The sequence below is a fragment of the Python bivittatus genome, unplaced genomic scaffold (assembly GCF_059951505.1).
Source record: "Python bivittatus isolate LINGU-HERP-01145 unplaced genomic scaffold, Pbiv_v1 ctg000340_np1212, whole genome shotgun sequence".
NCBI classification, from domain to species: Eukaryota; Metazoa; Chordata; class Lepidosauria; order Squamata; family Pythonidae; genus Python; species Python bivittatus.
The window spans coordinates 21,659,080-21,675,057 of record NW_028277056.1 but is presented as its reverse complement, the minus strand read 5'-3'; the positions used below and the strand labels follow the sequence as shown (position 1 = coordinate 21,675,057).

The 15,978-nt window shown below is 39.4% G+C and overlaps 1 protein-coding gene across 3 annotated transcripts in view; it reads left to right on the top strand.

Annotated features, from left to right (window-relative positions):
- The window catches only part of USP12 (ubiquitin specific peptidase 12), a 58,785-nt gene extending 51,179 nt beyond the window's left edge, over nt 1-7,606 (top strand). The window contains exon 12 of one of the 3 annotated variants that reach the window (XR_015796106.1): nt 6,806-7,606. The gene's annotated coding sequence lies outside the window, so the exon portion shown is untranslated. Of the gene's footprint in view, nt 1-4,426; nt 5,943-6,805 lie in introns of those variants that run through there. The other 2 variants (XR_015796109.1, XR_015796107.1) reach the window with 2 other exon arrangements.
- The last annotated feature ends 8,372 nt before the right edge of the window (nt 7,607-15,978 follow it).

The following is a 15,978-nucleotide window of genomic DNA, read 5'->3' as shown; positions in this document are numbered from 1 at the left end:
TTTTGGTGGTGCAGTGTTTGGCTTTTTTTCTTGTTTGTTGATTTTGCATCCAAGGCATTCAGTTATAACTGCAGCCATGCTATACATTAGTTGGTTTGTTTGCTGCAGTGAGCTGGTGCTTATATTTGATTTTACAGCATTGGTATCTTTTAGTACTTGTGCTAGCTGTTTCTTCATAACAAGGTTCAGTGCAGGCAACCTTATTCTTTTTGTGTTGTTCTAGATGCTCAGTTATTCTTTGTTTCAATTCCTTTTGATTTTTAGTTACAGGGCCTTGTTCTTTCTGAGGAGAAGGCAGAGGAGAGGGTGCCTGGTTTGGGAATGAAAACGATTCAGTAGCTATGCTGGCTTCCTCTACTGCCCTAGTTTGCCTTTACAGTCTGAGCTACTTCTGGCAAGGCTTCGGTTTCTTTGCCTGGGTAGTCCTTTGTAGTTCTTCCAATTCTACTTCTGTGAATACTTTATTTCGTATTATAAATTGACGTTGATCTGCTAGCCTCTGCTCTGTTATTTCTGATTCTGGATGTTGTTCTTTCCAGAACTGGTGCATTCTCTTCAGGTATCTTCTTCTCATGGGGCTTGATTTGTGATTTATCATGGAATAATTGATCATTATTTCTTTGTTTTCAGTCTTCATATATTTGCGACGGATAAACAACTTTACTTCCAGTAGTCTGCAACTGCTGGCTCTGGTTGCTCAGCTAACAATCCTGAGTCCTGTAGCACACTTGTCACCAGCTGTCCAGGGACTAGAAGACCTAGCATGGTCCCTGCTGACGTGGGCGAGAACCAATCTGGTATAGGTTTCTGTAAATTACGTCTCACCGTATTGTTTATGGGAGAGACACTCTTCCTCTGGCTCCTCTGATGAGACCTGTCCAGTATGGTTGAACCTCTGTCATAGCTCTCATCCTCCTCGGAGTGCACAAGCCCCACAACCACGTCAAGGTATTGCCTCACTGGGGGTGGTGGTGGTGGTGGTGGTTATTAGATTTTTATTCTGCCTTTTTTAATATATAGCTCAAGGCAGTGAACATACCTAATACTCCTGCCTTCTATTTTCGCTGCAACAACAACCCTGTGAGGTGGGTTGGGCTGAGAGGAGAGTGACTGCCCCAAAGTCATCCAGCCGGCTTTCGTGCCTAAGGAGGGAATAGAACTCACAGCCTCCTGGTTTCTAGACCAGCCCCTTCACCGCTACACCAGACTGGCTCTCTAGTATTGGGCAGATAAATTATCCTGCATTTTTGCTGAAAGAGAGTTTGATTTAGATCCTCTCTCCAAGGAGAAGAAGTTGGGAAAATTCTCGCAGATGGAGTGTGGTATTCTTACATTTATTCACTCCCACCTGGCCAAGGGCTATATGTGACTGTTTCTCTTTCATTGTGCAATTCTTTCTCCAGCAGTCTGCAACCAACCAAGCTTCCCATGTTTCCATTAATTCCCCAAGGCAGATATCATGATGGAATTCCTCTCATAGGGCTTTTTAGTAACGGTCCAATTGCCACCACTTTGGGGGAGGGCTGCCCTTGAAAACTGTTGGAGGATTTCTCCTCCTCCTAAAGAACTTCAAAGAAATTGTCAACCCAATTTCTCCACCCACAAATTTGGTGGACATTTCTGAAAAGCCATTTGTGCCCATCTTTCATTTGTACTTGAATACAGGTTTGAGAACAATTTCCATTCCAAAATCTGTCTTTAAGTTGAATTTCTACGCAAGCCGGAACAGTGTTATTGTATAATACTGTATAAGTAGTATTGTGTAATGAACTTGAACCACTGTGTATTTAATTTGAATCATTGTGTATTTAACTCGAATTTTGCTACAATAGGCTCCATTCTTAACTATGGGTCATTCTTAAACTGGGCGTTCTTAACCCAGAACTACCTGTACAGTATCTTATTCCTAACTGACCATTCCAGCTCTACTTCACTTCATGCTCACGCTGGGTTCTCCTACAGTATTTATTTCAAAGAGGGTTGTATACTCTCCAGTGGATGGTGCCGAGGAGCATCACTGATTGAAGCAGATTTGGTACAGTATGTTTTCCAATCTTCTCAACCCAGAGCCCTCCAGATATGCCTCCCTGACTCACATAATTCCCAGTCAGAAAGGCCAGGGTATCATGACCTAACATGTCTGGGGGCATTAGGTAGAAGAAGTGTCCCATACATTTTTTTTTACAAGCTAAGCATCACATAGGCTTTTTGAGAGATTATGCAGATCATTTTTAAAATCAAACTTTTCTTATTCTTGCTAATGAGAAGAAAGCAAGCCTAGAGGCTTGTGTCATGCCCTGTTAATTATTACTAGTCAAAAGGAGGTGTACCTTTTGAGCTCTCTGACCTTTCTGCAGTTCTGGAGGGTTTATTATAGTCAGCACAACCTTGGCTGATGTTTGGATTATGTGTTGAAAAGCAGCCAAATTGGCTGTCATTCAGAATTTGGTGATAGGCTCAATTTCTGCCAATCTCATGGAACTCAAACTTCTGCTTCTCAAGAGGCATTCAGGGGTCCTCTGGACTTAGCATGACACAAGGTTCTGCATTGGCTAACACATGTCAAGACTGGGAATCCATTGATTTCTTACACCTTTCCCCAACTCGTTGCTCTCTAAATATGCTGCATTACAGCTGTCACAGTCCCCAGCCAGATTCTTGCTGAGTATTCAGGGGCTTGAACTCCATTACACATGGAGTTAATAGTACCAAGGTTGGGAAGGCAAAAATAATAACATCATGTCAAAGCTTTGTATTTGGCCTCCAAACCCCTTCCAAAATTTGCAGCCAATTGTAAATACAGCTAGAGTAGACATGTGAACTGTATTTGATTACCATTTAATTTAACTGAGTTAAAATTAAATTATATCAAAATTAGGTTTTGTCCTGTTCCCTACTTTTAGGATGTAGCTTACCAAAGACTAAAGGCTGCCTTTAGTAAAAAGAAGTTGTGCAGCCTGCCATAGGACTGCAAAAGTGCAGACAATTTAGAATCCGTGTTGACAACTGAGATTTCTTTAACTATACTAGCAGTTCCTTGCCCTTGCTCCTGGATGCCCATTTGACTCTGAGGTAGAGCAAGGCACATTTCACCTCCTGGACCTCCAAAAACCTAGATCATCTTCCCCACTTCTGGGGTGATTTAAAGAAGCACAATAAATACCTTTAGCCACCTGTGTTGCCTTTACCCAAATCCCAAGAAATGTGTTGACCTACCCATTCAGGGGCACGAATGTGTCGCTGGCCGATATGTCAAGAAAGAGCAATCCCAAAGCAGCCCCAGGAGTTTTGTCCACCTCTGTTCAGGACTTTTGGGCACACATAAGTCTGTGGAGTCCTTGGTGTACTCTAAGCTCGGTTGTTTTCTTGCAGACGTTTCGTTATCTGACTAGGTAACATTTTCAGTGCAAGTGTCTGCAAGAAAACAACCAGACTCAGAGAACACCAAAGACTCCACAGTTCAACCCTGAGCTACATATATTCTCTTTTATTGGTGAGACATGAGACTTTCCCAATACAGTGGTACCTCGGGTTACGAACTTAATTCGTTCCGTGACTCTGGTCGCAGCCCGAATTGGTCGCAACCCGAAGGAAATTTCCCCATAAGGTTCAATGTAATTACTGTTAATCCGTTCTGGCGTGGAGGACAGGGAGGCAGCTATTGCTTGGAGGGAGAGTCCCCCTCCCTATGACCACGTGTCAGGGGCGGAAAAATGGCCACGGACCATGTGTCAGGGGTGGAAAAATGGCCACGGACCATGTGTCAGGGGTGGAAAATGGCCGCGGACCGTGTCACGGGAGGGAAAATGGCTGCGTATCCTGTTCGTACCCCGAGGCGGAGTTCGCAAACTGAAGCAAAATTTTGTGGCCGGAGCTGGTCGTAACCCAAAAAGTTCGTGAACAGAAGCATTCGTAACCCGAGGTTCCACTGTACTGCCTACCTGATCCACATTCCCCTGCTTGCTCATCTTAGGGCCATAGAGAAGAGTCTGACTTCTCTTTACATTCCTTTGTGGGAAGGAGGGCCTAATTTTTTGTTCTGAAATATCCCCATGAAAGTCAGGATTGAGATGTTGACCTCTTTTGCCTTCTGAGAGTCTGGGGCAGGGGGTGGGCCAGATAATTTTGCTACTTTCTTTTCTTTTCCTTTTTGGAGGGGGGAACTATAAAGAATCATGCCACTGAAGTTTTGCATTTTTGCCAATTTGGGGGTGCTCTGGGGCCAGAAAAATAGGCAGAGCTTTTTTTCAGAGAGACCACAGAATGTCTACCTGTGGTTTAAATAGTTCATTTTTAATTGTATTGCTGTGGATATAGATTATGCTTTATTGAAACTCAATTTAAAAGGGACCTGTGTCTTTCCCCCTTTCCTTTCTGTAAAAGAGGCACTTGAAACTTCTGGATAACAGCTGTATCTTCTTTTCAGGCATCTGTGGGAGAATCCATTTCCTTTCCATTATTTTTATCTGGGATGTATGTGCAAGATATATGCTGCCATAAGGGGAAGGATACTGATTTGGACAACACTTGCCAAAGCAAGTAATCATAAGGCTCTTTGCTGAAAGATCTTTATGGCCAGGTGAAATTGCGGGAGTTCTGTTTGCTGTTTAAACAGAGGCACCTTGGTGTGACGGGGCTCTTCGCTGAGAAGCTGCTGACTCCAGAAAGCATCCTGTTTCCTTATCAACACTCTTTATGGTCGGTTTTGTAAATGTTTTATGAGCCGCCAATGATTGCGCTGGAGAAGAAGAGGCTAGTGAGGACACAGTGGGGAGGGCTGTTTGTCACTTTCTTGGTACTGTTGACAAAGGATCAGAGGACAGATTATCTTCATGATAAGATGGGTAGAGAGGAGCCCAGGAAAAGCCAGCAGTGGCTCTTTGCACATTTATTGAGCTAAAAAAAAAAAACTTTCCTGCAGAACACGCCACAAATCTGGAGAGCCTGATTCACTCAGCCCATTTATTTCATCCCCATTTTCTTCACATGGTGGAGCTAGGCCCAACTGAGCTGAAGATAGTTATTAACTCATTTTGACCTTCAACAGTGACTCCATGGACCCTGAATACTGAGTATCTAAATAATATCGTTTCATTCAGTAATTATCCATTACTCCAGTCAAATCAGGATAGAAACCCATGGCTGTCTAGGTCTAGCTGAACTATAACGCTCAGCAATCCAGCCAGTGTGGTCAATGCTAAGAGTTTACGAGGGAAGTTTAATCATGTAAATATTTCTGTTGCAATGCAAAAGATTGTGTAGTGTTTATTTGATTAAATGATACTATACATAATAAATAAATATTGTTAAGATTATAAAAACTAAGTGGGTTAAGGACAAAGATGTACCTGAATTCCATCCCTGAAGCCACAGAATTCATGCATAAATTAAGATCTTTCCAGCAGCATAAATATGGGAATAATAGAGTAAAAACTACCTAGGGGCCTGCGGGCACATGTAGCCCCACAGAGTTCTCCCTTGCCACCCACCCCTTGCCTCATGCTTTTAATAAAACTGATCATGCAGTGTAGGACTATCAGACTTGTGATGCAAGACATGTGAATGAAAAATCAGCTGTTCCTGCACCAGTTCCTGGGGGCTTCCCTGGTTATCCTTGTTGAATGCTGTCTGTTCTTTCCCCTGTCCCGCTTTGTGTGTGTGTGCATGCGTGTACGTGTGTGTATGCGTGCATGTGTGTGTGTTTATTTATTTGAATATGGGGAAAGAAATAGGCATGCCATTTCTGGACTGCCAACATCTGGATGACCACTAGATGGCAACCAAAAACTATAGAAAACACGAACGTTTTGCTACCATCTAGCAGTTGTCTGGATTTTTGCATGTCTATGAGGGTCTACCCTAAATAGGAAGGTGAAAGGAGGTCCCTCCTGAGTCTAATGCTCCCTCCAGGACAATGTTTCTCAATCTTAGCAACTTTAAGATAGGTGGACTTCAACTCCCAGAATTCCCCAGCCAGCATGGCCGGCTGGGGAATTCTGGGAGTTAAAGTCCACCTATCTTAAAGTTGCTAAGATTGAGGATCACTGCTCTAGGAGGAGGGAATGGATACTTTGGGTGACTGAGATGATGAGAGATCGCAGAGGGCTAAGACTCTCCCTCTCTCTTTCTCTTGTCACGGGTCTGGACGTAATAGGGATTGAATCTGGAATTTTGGGCATGCGAAGCAGGTGTTCTCCCACTGAATTATAGCCTAGACCCACCTGAAAAATGTGGAGAGAGGATTCAAAGATGCTTCGTTCCCCAGTGGATCCAATCCAACTCCACCACTGATCCCAGTCTTGGGACTTCTTTTTCCCCTTCCCTTCCCTGGTCCAAAGAGTTGAAAATACTGGAAAATGATGGGCTAAAGTGCCCTGCAAAATTCCCGCCTCTAGCTCTGGCCAGCAAAGGCAAAGGAGATAATGCAGTTTGTCTATCATTCCTGTCTTTGCTATCATAATTTATCACAAAGTATAGGCCAACCATCTTCTGATGCACTCTGATTATATTGAGATTACAATATAATTACTATGCTAGGTGGGAATTCTGGGAGAGAAAACCCCAAAACACCTAGGGGACTGGATTGGGAAAGTTGCTTTAGGTGTTTACTTATTTATTTTAGAAGATAAAACCATCATGATGAGAACAGTGGATTGTGTTCTGATGTACATGTAGCATTTTTACCATCACAGGGCACGAGAGTTGCTTGCTGTTTGGAGTGGATCAATCTGGATTTAGAAAGAGGAATCAAAAATATCATTTCTATATAACAAACCAAACAGTACATTATGTCATTTTTCTCCAGTCAGGTGTCCTGCAGAGATTGGACTACACTTTCTATTGGCTATACTGAGAGGGCACCAACAGGTCTTCAAGTGGAGATTATTTAAGTCTATAATTTTGCTAAATGTATAACTAAGATGATGGAGTTTCTCAGAAGAATTATATTCATAATACTGTGCCATGAGTACACAAAGGCAGTCTTGATTTCTACATGTTTTGTTGGAAGTGGGAGAAAAGTTAATTGGAGAGAGAGGTCCTGGGAGTTATCAAAGTTTAAGCTGCATCTGTTGTCACAGCCATCTGTTAAATTATTTTAATAGCAATCTTAAATGCCACTGAACTCACAGATTGGAAAACTATCTGTTGGCATATATTTAGTTGTATAATTAAAGAACAAATAAAAGAAAATTAATGGTATATTTTTAAAAATCAGGAATCTGCTCATGTGTGACGTTAAGTATTTTTGCAATCAAATTCTTTTACTAATTCCTAAGGCTTTTAATTTTCTTTGTACTGGGAAAAATCCAAAATCATCTTGTTGACTAGATGACCACCAAATTTGGCTTGTCTTACATGTATATTAAAAATCTCAACAATTATGTATTGTTTTATATTTACAACAAAAAAATAAATTTGACCTAATTTAAATGAAACTATTTACACTCATTTTAAATAAATAAGTTACAGTTAATATTGCTGTTCTTCATGCATTTAATAATTCTCGTCTTCTGTCACATTAAAGAAATCAAGTTGCTGCTGTCTTTTAGAAGAGCAAATTCTATGGGCCACCTGCTGTACACCTTGAGTGTGGATAAGACTGACCTAGATGGATGAATAGTCTCATTTAAAAACAAAACAAAACAGGTTTTTATGTTCCTTTATAAGATGGATTCATTGTTTTTTCAATCCTTTATGTACTTTAGGTACTGTAAAGCATTCAGTTGGTTGAAAATGGGCATAAGAAAAGCCTTGCTGGAACCTGTTTCCATACCAAATCCCACTGGATACCTCCCTCCCAGCACCTTTATCCTTTGTTGTTTCTAAGCAACTAGTATATGGAGGGTTCCTGCTCCTTAATGTGGCAGCAGAATATAGCCAACATCTAGGTAGCCATTTGGTATAGTAGTTAAGGCACCAGGCTAGAAACCGGGAGACCGTGAGTTCTACTCCCACCTTAGGCACAAAGCCAGCTGGGTGACCTTGGGCCAGTCACTCTCTTTCAGCCCTAGGAAGCAGGCAATGGCAAACCACTTCTGAAATCTTGCCAAGAAAACTGCAGGGACTTGTCCAGGCAGTCGCTGGGAGACAATGCTGACCTGAAAGTGCACACACACACAATCAGCTCTCCTCCTCCTCGTAGCCATTAGTAACCTTATCCTCATACGGCGATACCAGGGGATTGAACTAGACATAATTTGTACCACTACTGATTTGCAAATGTTAAGGTTGCAGACACTTAAAAAGTATTTGGAAGAAATGCTTCACACCCTGCATGAGCACAGCATCTGTCTGCTCTCAATTAAAACACCTCAACTTTTTTTCAGTCTCACATGGAAGGTGTGTGAATCTGAAAAAAAAGACGCCACAGCTTTAAAGAATCTATTTTATTAAATTAGCATGACTCTTCAAATAGCATTACCGTTTTTCAAACTGACACAGAAATCTGAAAAAATTTGGGTTGTTTTAACAAATAGCAGAGAGGTGCTATGCTTGCACACAGTCAGAAGCATTTAATAGATGTATCAGAGTTTGTAGTATAGGAAGCATTTCTCATATTCACGCACACTTAGCTTCTTTAATGTCAGATAGGTCTGCACGAGAACACCCCTTTCTACTAGCTGCCCTTCATCTTTGCATTCAAATGATCCGGGTCATTTAAAAAGCATATAAATATTTAAATGTTCTGAACCTATTCTGTTGATACAGTTCTGTAAGTCCATTAAATAATCATCAAAATCATCTCTCTGGACCCAGTCAAAAGATCTGTGGTTCTTGGTTAAAATAATGCTCTCTGATCTCTATCAGTATCTAGAGAACATCAGCCTCCAAAGTGAGCAATGTAATCCCTGGGCTGACATTTCTGAAGTTAAATTTACCAGACAACATAAAGACTTTTTGCTCTTCACCTGTGAGGTGATAGTATATAATCCTGTGCTTTGTTGTTAGCAGGGAGATTAAAATAGATTAAATTTAGATAAACAGACTAACTAGCCCAAGGTCATTTGGCTTCTCACCAGTACGTTCACATGGCTTTTGCTTAGGATATTTTAACTAAAGCTAACCATGAAGCTCTTTTAATAATCCAAATTTTGCCAATTTTTGATGAGATTTTTGCCTTCTAACTCTAACTACAATGGGCTTTGTAAACAAGCAAGACTGGGATAATCACATTCTTACCTGGAAATAAATCCCAGTGAACGAACTGAGACTACCTTCTAAATAAGCAATCAGAAGATCAAGGTCTTTGCAACATGTTCCAGCTTCTGTCTCTTGAGAAGTGAGTTCCGCTGAGAAACATTGGACTTACTTTTATGTAAGAAATATAGTATTTTAGTCTGAATTCATGAAAAATTTTTCAAAATCTTCTAAAAATAAAGATCAAGATGGTTTTTCAGTCATATTGAACATTTGTGACATGTTGAGACAAAAATCAGTATCAGTTATTGATTAAAGTTATTTTAAAATAATGCCAAATTTCTAAAGCTTATAGATCAGAAACATTTGTGCCAACGATTAATGAAATAGATTTTGTTAAAAGTTCATTCTCTTAATCTACTAGGTATCCTGTCCTAACAACGCTTACAATATGCTTCTTTCCAGCCAGTGGGGACCTGGAATTTATTTAGTGCTTTTAAGCATATAAAACTTTGCAGACAAAACAAAACATAGCCATCTTATTTCTCTAGAACACTACTATCACCTATCTCTAAGGGTATGTTTTTATGATTCTTCAATAAGACGTGCACATGATTTGCCTCTAATTAAGTCTGGATTTAATAGTTTCCTAAAGAGTATAATTTAATTGAGATGTCAACAGTTGTCACCTCTTTAAATTAAGAGTAATTTGCTTTTATAGCACTGTATAAAGATATCAGCTGGGAAAGACCAGGCCATCAATGGTGCTATTTTCTTCCCCTTTATCTATTGATATAGCCCTAATTTGACACTTCTGTGCTGAACAAGCTTGTAAAGAGAGTCGTCAGCCCTGTAAGTTGCTTACATTTAGATTAGCCTTACGACTCACTGAAAGGGCCAGTTAAATGACAAATTAACTGATGCAGCTGCAAACATTCAAGTATATGAAATTAGCTTTATGCTGACTTGTGTCAATATAAACCCATTAATAGTTTCTTCTCAAAATAAATATTGTGCTTGAGAAGAATGTGGCATCTTCAGCACTGCAAGTATATGAGTTCTGGATATAGTCTATCTCCAAACTAATCCTTGTAAGCTGTAGAGTTTTTACCAGTCTTCCCAAGCATAGCAGCCTCCAAATGTGCTGGACCACAGTCCCTTTGGCCATTCTGACTGGCAAGTGTGAGAGTCATAGTTCAGCACATCTTGGGGGCATCAGGAGGGGGATGACTGATCTAAGGAATGAAAGACAAATTAATGCTTCTGAGGCTTCAGCAGAGTTCTTCCCCTCAGAGCCATGTTTACAGGCATTCCAGCTGGGTTCAGGGATCTTGAGAAATCCATTCCCCCCCCCCCCTTCAAGGAAGGCAGGAAGTGGCTGAGATAGTGGTACATCACAAGTCTGAAGCAATAAGCCATGTGTACAATAGGTGAAGGGCTCTAGATATACTGACTTGATCAAAATACGCTTCCTCATAACCATGTAGAAATTGATGCCAAGTGTGAGTAATCTGGAGTGAATGTTGTTTTGAAACTTTATGATTTCCATCCAGGCAACCTGGATGCTGTCCAGGAGATGTTGTTGATGGGAAATTTCCAGGCCTCACCTGCTTTCCCTTCTTACACTCATTATCTTTACACCAGGACTTGGGTAGGCTACCCAGTCAAATAGAGCAGAAGGTGCAAGCTGTTTCTAGCTGAAAGGCCACACGTGGCCTTTGAGTGGCAACATGCACGGAATAATTTCTCCCTTCTATCACATTAAAATTATAACTTGGAACAACTTTTGGTGGTCCTAGGGGTTGCAATCCAAGGCTTTGGGGGCCCACATAGGGCCCTGGGGCTCCAGAATGGAATACATAATGCCTCGAAAATAATGATCATTCAGTGGCATTTGGCCATACTGTCATTAGCTAGACTAATCATGGAGAAGGTAGGCCACATAGGATGCAAAGGGAAATGACACTTTTAAATCTCTGGGTTGTCTGGGCTGTCCAGAGACATTCTCTTGACTTGAGCTTTTCCCCTGCTCACTTTCTTCTCCTTTTTTTCCATTAAAGGCAAAGAGCCGCAAAACGGATAGTACAGAAAAAACCCAAAAAATGAAATAACTCTTGGCACTAACTGATGACTTTTACTATCTTGAAGAGAAATGTCAGTCCATCTACTAGACTCAAATACAAATCCATATTTTGGATGGGGACTTCTCCATGTGTGGAGCTGGACAATTGTGTCCATATGTGGGGCTCTCCAAGTTCCACCCTCCTTTCTTCCCATAAAACCTAAGACAGGGTTGTTAGGAATATTAAACCAGGAATAGGGGAGGAGGAACAGGCACATTGCCTTGAACTCTTTGAAGAGACCCTGAGGCCAATGTGATAAATAATTAATTTCAAGGGGATTAAAAAATTGATGCAAAAGGTTTCCGAGTCAGTGTACTAATATATTTTACACAATATTTTGGAAAGCATTTCACAGGTCCAGAAACAATGTTGATTTCATGATGGTGGTGGAGGAGCAGCAATCATTTTGTCCCACAATATTTTGCGTCTGCTACAATAGGAACCCAGACTGTTCCAAAATCTATCTTAAAACCTGTTTCTGAAACATCATTTGAAAACTGGAAAGCCAGCAGATTTTTCTGTCCACTTGAAAAAAAAGAAGCGGAGAGGCCAGTCCTTCATCTATTATCTCTCTGTTTGCCCAATATATTACTCTCTTTCTGATTTTAACAGCAGGGAACTTTAATTCCTTTCAGATCTTGCCCTTTAGGTTGAAAACTTCCTAAAGTGGTTAATTTACAGACATATAGCAATACTGCCATCTTTTGGTGAGAGAGAATATTTGCACTAAAAGCTGGTCAATAAACAATATGTTACATTAAAATAATGAATAAATGAATAGATTTATCCTGTGCATATGAACTCAGAAATAAATCCCATTGATTTCAACTGTTCTTACCTTTAATAAGTATGTATAGAATATCAGCCTAAATCATGATCTCCTATCTTTGTATCCAGTGTTGATATTAAATTAATTAAAATGCAGTTAACATGCATGATTTTTCATCATTTTTATTATTTGCAGTTAAAATTAAAACTCCATTTCTGTAAACAAAAATAAAAATAATTTTCTGTAAATAAAAATTATAATTAAGCAAATATGGTTAGGGAGATTTGGGGGGCTACATCCACAGCTGGGTGAGTACCTGTGGCCCCAGAGGGCACCTCTGTGCTAGAGTGTTCAAATCAGGATCAATCTGTGGAAAAAGCTTATCAAGAATCTTTTTTGGAGGAGCCCTTACGAAACAAAATTTGTATCTAAAGTTTTTATTCCTCCCAAATTAATTGACAAAAGCAATCTTTCATTTTCTTAAAAATCATTAAGAAACTTTAATTCTGCTAGCCTGTATTTCACAAAACTGAGGGCTTCTTCATAATGTTTCATCGCAGCATTCTCTCCAGCAGACAACATGCATCTCACCTCTGTTTCTCATTCTTTCCTTACCATATATGATTTTTCACCATGATAAAAACCAATCAATGGGTGGGGGGTGGGTTGGCAAGGTGGCAAAGAGAAGCCAGAAACAAACAAACAAATCGTGGTAAGGTGTTATAGTGCTTTTTCCTGAAGAAGGGGAAACTCTTAGGAGCCAAGAGTTGAAACAAGCTAAGAGTTCCCATCAATAGGAAACATTGTGCTAGCAGTTGATCAGCTTAGTTTGGGAAAACTTCTCCAAGCCCCATTCAGTCATAAGGACACAGAGGGAGGTTGCTGATCTCAGATCTGCTCTGGGCTAATAGGTGAAAAGACCAAATTGCAGATGTAATGAAAGATCACCTTTAAGAAGGAATCTGCATGTCATTTTTAAACGATATTGCATGAAAGATATTAAGAAAAAAGTTACATGCATAAATCAAACAGAATTTCATTTTCAAATTATGATAAATTATTTCATATTTTGATCTACAAGAACAGAATATTCCAGCTTCTTATTTTAGCGTTTGTGTAAACAGTTAATGTCAATTTCATACACTTTCTTCAGCTTCTTATAAAAGTAAATTACTAACTTAGGAGCCTCCATTGATTCCTCCAAAGTTTTTAATAATTGTGGAACTTCAGAGGCAGTGGTGGAATCAGAGCCCTACAGCCTAATAAACCGTTAAGTTGATTAAGAGCCCGTCTTAATTAATCAATCAATTAAAAAGTAATTCATTAATTAATTAAAATTAGGGGTTAAGGCATCAGGCTAGGAACCAGGAGACAGTGAGTTCTGGTCCTGCCTTGGGCACAAAGACAGCTGGATGACCTTGGGCCAGTCACACTCAGCCCTAGGGAGAAGTCAATGGCAAACCACTTCTGAAAATCTTGCCAAGAAAAGATCAGGGGTCAACCTTGACTGAAGGCACCCTCCCCCCACAAAAAAGGTTGAATAAACTGTCAAGAAGCATACTTGGGTAAATCAAACTCTGCTTAAAGTTTTGAAAAGGTTTTAATCAAAAACAAGTTAGTCCAAAATAATCATGTTACAAAAAGCCCCAAACACAGATTTACTAGCTATTTTAAAATTGTTATTTTCCTAGAATAGAAGCTTTTATATATAAAATGGTCAACATTACTGTACAACTCAATATTCTGCATATGTATCATGTGACATTAAGTACATGTATTGAACATGACACCCATACAAATAAGGATCTCAGTACTTGTCACAATTTATCCAGTTTACACCACAGTTTTCAAGCTGAGGCCAAAGAAAAGATGAAGTCTGATATTACTTATTCCCATTAATGGCCCAAGCAAATATGAATGCCCAGTAAGTCTGAGAATGTAGGAAAATACTTCTATCTTTACTAACAGGTAACTGTAATTTATATCATGAAAATCTTGAGGGATGGCCCTGCTAGAAGAAGTTATTTAATATCCTGTAAATTCACTTGAAATGGTGTGAAAAAATAAAAATAGGGAAATCTCTTGAGTTTTATGCAGACTCTTGAGTTCTTGGAGTTCGTCTTCATCACCTATCTCTTATCCAAATGACCAAAAGGAATACTAGAATCTGTTTAGATGTTCTTTCAGAATTGGGAATAAGTTTTGGATAAAATCTCCAAGGAAACATATTAAGAAAAGCAAAGGAGTCAAAACATAACCTAAACTTTAATAAGTATATATGTTAAAATTCCCAATGGCATCAAGACTGATTTCCCCAATTTATATAGTATTAGTGAAATGAATTTAGGTATGGGTATCTATAAAACATGGTATATCATATAATATAGCATCCTCTGCCTTCTCGGATGTATTCCTTTTAATGCTTTCAGAATTTTTAAAGCACAACCAGGAGTTTATAAAATATATTTAAAAGAAAAGAAAGAAGGTATTCTTCCACTGAAGAGATGACACATCATTCATAATCATTTGTGGTTCAAGGGTCAATCCAGAATTTAAAATGTTGAGGAATTCTATGATAAATCAAAAGCCACTTCAGAAACTTCCAAAACAAGTTACAGTATAATCTACAAGCCAAAACTGTTGTTAAATCTTAGCATCCATATTTATCAAAGAAATAATTGAAAAAGATAGTCAGTTTCTTACTTGGGAAGGACTAGAACATTTGCTTCATTTAAATTAAGGAGCAGCAATCTATATGAAAATCCTTTAATACTTACCTCCAATAAAATAGAGGTAAAAATCTGTACAGTATACTTTTTGTTAGGGCTACTGGTTCTGAACAGCAAAATTCCATTTGACCATTAGATGGCAGCAAGGGGATGTAGAAACCTCCAACTCTTCACTGCCATCTAGTGTCTGATTCCATCTTATTTTCAAGATGATTCAGCTTCTTCATGCTGTTGCTGCATACGTTGATGTTTGTCCAGGCCAGAAAAGAAGCTGCAGCTAAAACCTAAACAAAGGTCAGTGATTCGGTTCATGTAACATGCAGTGCCTGAAGAATTGAACCATATTATGGCTTAAGGTGATAGCTTGATGCTCGTCAGATACTAGGTCACTGGCTGGGATCTCACAACATTTTGAATAACAAATTACCCAATTCTATTTTACCCTAGTCTAGCATGTTGTGTGAAACTATGATTTTTGCTGATTAATCATTATCAAGATAATGATTTATAACAAGGGAATGGTCTGTTGATCTGTCACCAAGCTACAATTATACTGACATGTTTTTAATAGATTTTTTTAGACTTCTGCTTTTTCTTTACACAACAGCATCAATCTCCTTCTTGGAGGTTAATGTATTCTGTATGTAGATATGAACATTCCCGAGAGTGGGAATTTAACCTGAACAATGATTAGTGAAGTAGCTTTTATAACTACAACAGAAAGGAGATTTATTTATAGGAAATGCATTATAGGTACAAAGTCTATGTGACAAGCTGTCATTCAGCCACATCTTCCTGCTGTGTGCTAGTTTTGCTAAACGGGAAGCAGAGAGTATTTAGTTTAGATTCTCACAGGAGATCTCACAGGGATAGGAGGGTTTACAGATATTGTTGGGGTGGGACTCTGGAAAGGCGAACTGAAATAGAAGACTGGGAAATGGCTGGTAACTAAAATAGACAGCAACGCCTGTTGAAGATGGATTGTTAGCTTTAATAAGGGACTACATGGGCTGGTAAATCAGAATTAGATTGGGCTATGTATGCAGTACTGAAGAGAATTGTTGGACCCAATCTGAAGAAGCATGCTAAAGACCGGAATAGGCTGAAGAACACCAAGGGACAATGATGGACTGACGCAGTGAGAAAATTGCCACTATTCTGTGCAAGTCCTTGCTCAACTTTAATTTAGGAAACAGGTGGGATTAGAGTAGTGCACAGA